Source organism: Athene cunicularia, assembly GCF_003259725.1.
Source record: "Athene cunicularia isolate RWA chromosome 10 unlocalized genomic scaffold, athCun1 chr10_part1, whole genome shotgun sequence".
NCBI classification, from domain to species: domain Eukaryota; kingdom Metazoa; phylum Chordata; class Aves; order Strigiformes; family Strigidae; genus Athene; species Athene cunicularia.
The window spans coordinates 23,337,741-23,345,280 of record NW_020799112.1 but is presented as its reverse complement, the minus strand read 5'-3'; the positions used below and the strand labels follow the sequence as shown (position 1 = coordinate 23,345,280).

The following is a 7,540-nucleotide window of genomic DNA, read 5'->3' as shown; positions in this document are numbered from 1 at the left end:
CTGCAGCTCCTGGCACACACTGGCCAACGAAGCACGGCCGCCTGCACACCAAGGGCTGTAAGACCACGCATCCCAGTGTGACCCAGGGAACCAACATGGCTGGCCAGAAACCGCACACACCAGGACTACAGCTCCCGCTGTGTTGCGAGAAGCAGTTTTCTCTGCTTTCTGACCCTGCAGGGACACCAGGGCTCACTCCTCTGAACCCCCACCAATGCACCCAGAAGCCTCAATACTGGCTGGGGGCAGCCCCTGCCACCAGCTCCAACACTGATCAGCAACGCCGAGCAGTGCCACCCTGCAGGCACCGCCACCCTCCCCACGAGCTCCTTCCCCAGGAGCTGCCAGCTGATTGCACGGCTCCACTCACCTTCTCCCTTGGTGCAGCCACGGCCCAGCAATGCTCAGCGACCGCTCTGCTCCTCCCTTGGTTGACACCAACCCCTCCAACGGCTGCCTTGCTCTTAAGAGCAGCACACACCCGTCCACCCGGAGCAACCCTTTACAGGGAGGGGCCACTGCCATCAGCCTCACTGCCCACACCTGGGGCCCCTCCAGCCCCAGCCCACAGCTGGAGGCCATCACCCACCCCCACAGAGCATCATCACCCCTCCCAGCCCCTCACCTGGGGCAAAGGAAGCACAAAAGGCAGCCAGCAAGTGTTTATTCAGTCACACACAGACCAAGTCCCAGAAGGGAGTGAGTCTGCTCTGGGGCTCAGGGCCCCTAATGCTGCCCTTGGCACACCTTGGCACTTGTTCCAGGTCACGCTCCTCAGTCCAGTCAGGAACAGTCAGTCGGTTCCTGGAGCAACAAGCTGGTGGGCAGAGCTGAAAACTGCCAAACATGAGGAGCAAGATGCAGGACAGAAGAAGGCGGCTGGCTGACCAGTACAGGGGTAGAGAGAAAACAAGAGGTGAGCACCAGGGTGGTGAGAGGATGGGGACAGGGAGCCCAACATGGATATGGAGGAAAAAAAAGCAGCAGGGAGAGAAGAAAAGGACTCTGTGTGAACAGGTCAGCTCCACAGACAACACGCCTTGGCAAGGCCGGAGCGATTTCAACTCCTCAAGTCACCAGCAAGGCCAAGGGATACAGCCCTGAGCACACCCTGCCCATAAAAGCAAACGCTCTTGCTGCTGTCGCAACGTCTCGTCCCGTCCTTACAGCAGGGCTGCAGGGAGGGAGCCCTGCGAGGTGCAGGACGAGGCCGCACCGCCACCAGAAGCTACGGCTGACGGACGCGCCGCGACAGCCACGGCCCTTGCGCTGCTGCTGCACATCCTGCTGCTGGGTCAGTGACATCAGGAGTGAAGTGTAAAACTTTAAAGAGCAAAACAAAAAATAAAGAACAAAGCTCAGCCCTTTGCTCTTTAGTATACAGGTGGGCATATGCTTGTAGCAGTGGTTTTATTAGGTGTGTAAGTATTTGGTTCTCCTTTTGCATTCCCTGAACTCGTACAGCTCTGAGCTGATGCCATTAGGCTGTCTGTCTCCAAAATACACACTTACAACCTGACGAGGGGTTTGGTGTCTTCCAGAATTAGCAGGGACATCTGGCCAGCTGCACCGCCCGAGTACTACTGCCAAATCCATCAGCTCTGAAGATCTGCTCCGATGGGAAGTTCATAAAAATCAACATTCCTCGAGAAAGGTTTCCATTTGGTAAAGTCTCTTTCTAACTGAAGTCAGGGTTACACACTGTAGGGCAGTGGTCTCTGTTCCCTCAACTCAGCTTTCAGAGGGCCAGGGCTCTGAATCCATCCTCAACAAAACCCACATCAGCTAACCAGGATATATTCCTGCAGCTGCCTGGTTCCTCTTCATCATCTGCAAAAATCCCAGTGCCAGCAGCCAGCACCGCGTCAGCTGACACACCTCTGCTGCAACACCCTCCACCTCCACAGCCACGGGGCTTTCCGCTCATCACCTGCCCCGCGCGGAGCCCAGTGTCGGACGCTGCAGCCATTGTGGCCCTGGCACCTACAGTACCAAAGGACAGAGAACTGCCACTGTGCTTGCGAGAAGTCACCAGCCTGGGTCCTCCTCTCTCCTACCCAGCTCACCTCAAATACTCAGCCGATTCCAAAGGCAGCCGGCACGGCACCTGCAAATCAAAGAGAAATGCTTCATCGAGCTGCCATGGGATCCTCTGCACTATAACCCTGACCCAGCCGACAGCTGCCTCGCCGTCCTGGAGTGCTCAGCAGCAGCAGCAGCGGCGGCTCCGCCCCTCCCGGCCCACACGTGGCACCTGCAAAAAACAAAGCGAGAGGCACAAGCTGAACCTGCAGCCTGCCCACACCGACTCCCACCCCGTGCCCCGTTACCTCGGCCGCTCGTTCACAGGTCGCCACATCGAGGCCTGGGTACCACCTGTAAGACAACAGGAGATGCTTCCAGCTTCACCAACAGTGAGACGCCTGAAAAATAACTGCTGCTTCGGCCCACTTGTCTCACCTTGCCCAAGTCACCGCCAGTGCCAATATCCTGCTTTGCTCATTGCTATGCACCTTCAAAATAAAATACCCCAAACCGATAAACTAGTCATGTAGCAACCAATCTTCTCCTCTGACACCACCTGAGTGACCCACCTTCTTACAGTGCTCTGCTCGCTGCCTCTGTCACTCTTTGGTGCATATATTGTCCCTCTGGATCTGAAAAAAATTTTCAAACAAGTCACCTGGATGCCGAGTGACAGCTCAACAATTCCAGAGCTCTTGACTGCACTTAGGAACACCATCTAGGGTCTCATTACAGCCTGCCATTAAAAAAAAAAACAACATAAAAACCAGCATTAAGCCCTACATACAAAAGCCTTAACACCTTTGAGATTCCATCTGTTCAACTACCACTCCCGCAGCCTGTCCCAGACAGCTCCGGTCACCCCTCTGACATCCTTGCCTGCTGCTGAGGGGGCTGTACGGTCTGTACCTAAACAGTCCAGGCAAAGCAACGTTAACCACAGACTCTTAGTGCTGTTCTTCCCCTGACTGACACCGCTGTGCCCCCAGGCAGAGCGGTTCCAACCCAGGTACATGTGCAGACTGACACGCCAGAGAGTAAGAGAAGAGTGCTCTAAAGAGCGCCAAAAAATGAAATCCAAAGGGAGCTGAAGTGCCACAAGAGTGCGGTGAAGTACACAAAGGGACTCGGAAGACATTGTTACAGAGCGTAGAGGAACTAGGAGGGGGCAGAGTAACAAAAGCAGCCTTCAGACACAGTGAGGGCCCTGGAGTCTCTGGAGGGCATCTGGGCAAACTACAAACGACTGAGAGAACAACTAAACGGAGACACCCTCGATGGCATGTAGCAAAGAAATGAGGGAGGCTCTGACAGAACAGGAGAGAGAGAAAAGGAGATCGAGTGCTACAAGGTGCTGTGGAGATCGAGGGAGGTCTCAGCAAGCACTGTGACCGTGAGGAGAGCGATCACGGCGGCGGGGATAAAAGGCTGAGGAACAACAAGGAGGAAATCGGGTGATCGTCTGAGCAGAGTACAGACGGTCTGAGGTGGCTGGGAACTAAACACGGGAATCCCAGCCAGCAGAGAGGAACAAACGAGTTCATTTGCGGCTCAAAGACAGCCCCACCTAAAGTGCTACAGGACAGAACCAGACCACAAGGAAGGTCTTGGGAGGCACTGACTGGGAGAAGAACTGTCCTGAGGGAGCCAGAGAGACAGAAAAAGGACTGGGGACATGATGATTAAATCCTGAGGGTATCTGAACCACGTACGCATGTCATCAGAGAGCCAGGGAACGAACAGAGGCAGCTAGAGGGAAGAGAGGACAGAATGACTGGGCTGGGTCACACATCTGGACTCGGGAAGTCCTCTGAGTGAACGAGATGGCTGCCAGGTCTGGTACGAGGCTACAAGTCTGCTAAGGGCAACCTCAAAGGCATCGATAGGCATCACGACACCATCAGAGAGGTCCTGATTGGGCCAAAGGCACCAAAGGCAGCTCAAGGACATAAGAAGGAAGTCCGGACGGGATCTGAACAGTACAGATGCCATCGGGAGGCTGGGACCAAGCGGAGACACCCTAGATGGCAGGAAGGATGATTAAGAGTGCTCCGAGGTACAAACACACCTGAGTTTCTGAGGGAATGAGAGAGAATCAAAGTCTGCTACGGAGCTAAAACAGGGCTGTGGTACACAAAGAAGGTCTCAGGAGGCATCCTAGGTGGCATAAAGAAGAAGAAGAATGCTCTCTTTGGGGAACAGAGATCTTAGGAGGAGAGGTGCTATTGCAACAAAACAAGTCCAAAGGAGACTTACGGGGCTAAAGGTGTGCTGCAGGGATCGTCCAAGACCTCGGGAGACTTCGTGACAGTAGCAGAGGACAGCCAAAAGAATGCTCGAGGACATGATGAAGAAGTCCAGAGGGGATTTGAAGAAACTACAGGTGTCCTCAGGGGACCAGGTAGGTATCCTAGCTAGCACAGAGGACAACAGGAGCATTCTGGAGATGAAAGATGGCATCAGAGAAGAGTGTCGGGAAGGAAGAAGGGTGCAGAGTGCACCATGCTGCCAAAAGAGGGCTGTGGGGCACGAGGTTGGCCTCAGTAGGCACGATGACAGCAGGAGCAGGGTGCTGAGACTGAACGAGAGACAGGAGGCGGCTCTAGGACACAGCGTAAAAGTCAAGGTGTTCCAGCAAGGTACAGATGTCCTCTGGGGATCAGCGACTGGAAGGAGACATCCAAGACAGCAGTGAATACAGCAGTGAATACTCTAAGAGAGCTCTGGGACACAGAGTAAGCCTGAGGGAGGAGTCTGTCTGCGTAAGAGATACAATCCCCCAGCTGGGCTTTTTTTAAATACAATTTTTAAAAAACATTGACTATTTCAACATTAAATACAACCTGAAATAAAATTTTAAAAACCCCACACATATAAGGTTAGACACATTCAGAAACGGATGCTCATTCAACATCTACTCAATCCCCTCCTCACCCCAAACATCCATTTCCCTGCCCACCTGCCACAGCAGCAGATCACCCAGTTCTAAACCTACCCCTGGAACTGCCTCACCCTGCACCTTGACGACGTCCCTCCTTCCACATGGCCCCACGGTGTCAGCCTTCCTCACCAGCAGCTGATGAAGATGTTTCACAACCGGCACCACTCCCACTCCTCCTCCCCTTGGATTTGTATGCTCCGGGAAAACCCTGCTCCAGGATTTGCTCTGGGGAGCCAGGCAGCCCTGTGTCACCTGCAGAACACAAAGCAGTGCACAGCAAGGTGCAGTCAGAACCCACAGCGAGCGCTGCAGGGGAGCACAAAACCACAACAACCGATGTGGGAGGGCTTGAGGGCGAGGCCCATAAGGACATGGGGGTGAAGTGCTGGAGGGGAGGGACCTCTATGGAAACAGAACTTTCAAGAGCAGAGCTGTCGTTCTGGCCCAGGTCTCCTCCGCAAAGGCAACCCTCCAGAAACATCTGTGACGCAAATCACACTTTAAACTCCGCTCACGAGACGGGGAGTGCTCAATGGGCTCCTTTCCAAAGCAGCAAGGAATCAAGAGACCCTACAGACACCTACGAAGGTGCACGCCCAGCACGGAGAGCCCACGGGGCAGAACAGAGACGTGAGGAAGGCACCACAGACAAGACAGAACATGGACAGCACAAATGACACGAGGACACAGACACAGGCCAGAATATTCACACCCTGTGGGACAGACCCTGCTATCCTCCCCCAGACTTACGGAAGCCTAAATAGCCCTCTCCACAATCCCGATGTTAGAGCCTCTGCTGGACCCACCCTACCCACTGTTTTTGCCCCTTGACTTAACCTTCAGAGAGCACGGGCCAGAATCCATCCTCATCAGGAGCACATCACCTAACCGGGACGCTCCTGCATTCACCTGCACGACAGAGCGCCGCCAGTCACCAACTCCTCGGAAGTGCCATGCTGCCCCCAAAAAGCCGGAGTTGCACCAGCATCTCCCGCAGAAGCCAGAAAACCAGAGAGATAAAGAATCTGTCATACTCGGAAGCAATCACTCACTCTGTGGCTCCTGCCCTGCTGCTCCTCTCTCCTACCAACTCACCTCAAACCCTCCGCCGTTTGAGGACCCTCCGCCATCAATTCAAGGGGTGCTGCAGGCAGTCAACGCCCCAGCTGAGTGCAGCTCCTGCTCCTCACAGCCGCAGAGAATCGTGGCTCTGGCAGATGCCGGCTCCAGATAGCGGACACCCCCCGTCTCACTCCAGCTCCTGCTGGCCACAGGTCTGGCTCGGTGACGCTTCAGCTCTGCGCTGAAACTCTGCTCCATTTCAGCTCTTTCTCCAGCTACCGGCAACAGCCTGGACTTTTGACAAGGCTGTAAATCAATCACAGTCAGAACTTGACTATTAGGAGTAAACATCTTCCTTGTACATGGTCTAAGTATTCATTACTTTGTACTATTAATCAGTTCGTAATTCTTCTAAGCAGCGTAGAAAGAAGACCTGAACTCGAAGAGGGCACGTAGGGTCTGAAAAGCGTGTTTCCCCCCGGAGACCACCTCAGACACGGAGTTTGGCCTGGCACACGCCGGCCTCCCAAGCTCCGGGGTCCGATGCCACCCCGACCCCCGCCCCCTACCACACACACCTCAGCCTCTCACCTGCCTGCAAAACCAGCCAAACCGGCTGCTGCTCTTGGCCCCCAAACCAGCCGCCTCAGTGCTTGTTTCCAACACCAAAAACCCGGTCGCTGAGCCTCTTCTCAAGTCCCCAAAATGCAAGACTTGACCTCTGTTTCTGAGCCCAAATCCACACAACTCCGTCTGTTTCTGAGCCCCACAATCAGCCGCGCGAGTCTGTTCTCAAGCCCCAGGAACGCAGAACGCTGTCTCCGTTTCTGGCCCACAAAACAGCTCTCACCCTGTCTGCTCTCTGACCCCTTTGCAGTCCCCACGGGTGAGGCCGAGGGGTGGGGGGGAACGTAGCCGCCCCACAGCCCCGCACCCCCAGATCGCCACGTGCAGGTTTGGGAAGCGCTGGGGAACTGCAGAGGGCCCGGACCCACCTCTCTGGGGGCAGCACCCGCACAGGCCGGGCATCGCTTCATTAGTTCCAGTTCAGGTTTTCTTTCTCCAGCACCGTCAGCGCCGCACCCCAAACCCCCCAGACTGAAGGCCCCCCCAGGGCAGCCGTGCCCGGCCACGTCCGCTCAAGAAAGAGGCAGCCGCACGGACCGTTATTGCCGCGGGTCGGCCCGGCCGGAGCCCCGCCACTCACCTCCACCGCGCATGCGCTCTCCCGGGCCGGAGGCACACCGCGTCTCGGGGAGCCGCGGGCAGCCCGCGGGAAACCGCCACGAAACCGCCCCTCGGGCGGGGCCGCGCCGGTACCGGGGGCTGTGCCGTGCCGCGAGCGCCGCAGCTGCGGGGACCGAGAGCGCAGAAACTACAGCTCCCGGCGTGCCCCGCGGAGCCAACATGGCCGACCGGAAGCGCCCCCTGCACGTGACTACGGCGCCGCCCGCGGCAGCCCTCCCGCCTCTCTGACCCTGCGGGGACACCGTCCTTCACGCCCCCCCCCCC

General features: G+C 56.2%; 1 protein-coding gene and 1 long non-coding RNA gene across 4 annotated transcripts in view; both read right to left on the bottom strand.

Moving 5' to 3' along the window:
• LOC113483872 overlaps positions 1 to 7,540 on the bottom strand; it is a 23,195-nt gene that overhangs the window by 4,104 nt on the left and 11,551 nt on the right. The window lies entirely within an intron of this gene.
• LOC113483875 lies at positions 1,380 to 5,234 on the bottom strand. 2 transcript variants are annotated; one of them, XR_003399118.1, is made up of 5 exons: positions 5,038 to 5,234; positions 2,595 to 4,603; positions 2,348 to 2,513; positions 2,067 to 2,107; positions 1,380 to 1,830 (listed from the first exon to the last, which is right to left on the bottom strand). It is a non-coding gene; the product is annotated as an uncharacterized LOC113483875 (long non-coding RNA). The 2 variants fall into 2 exon arrangements; XR_003399117.1 differs by lacking the exon at positions 5,038 to 5,234 and having other exon boundaries at positions 2,595 to 4,182; positions 4,282 to 4,396.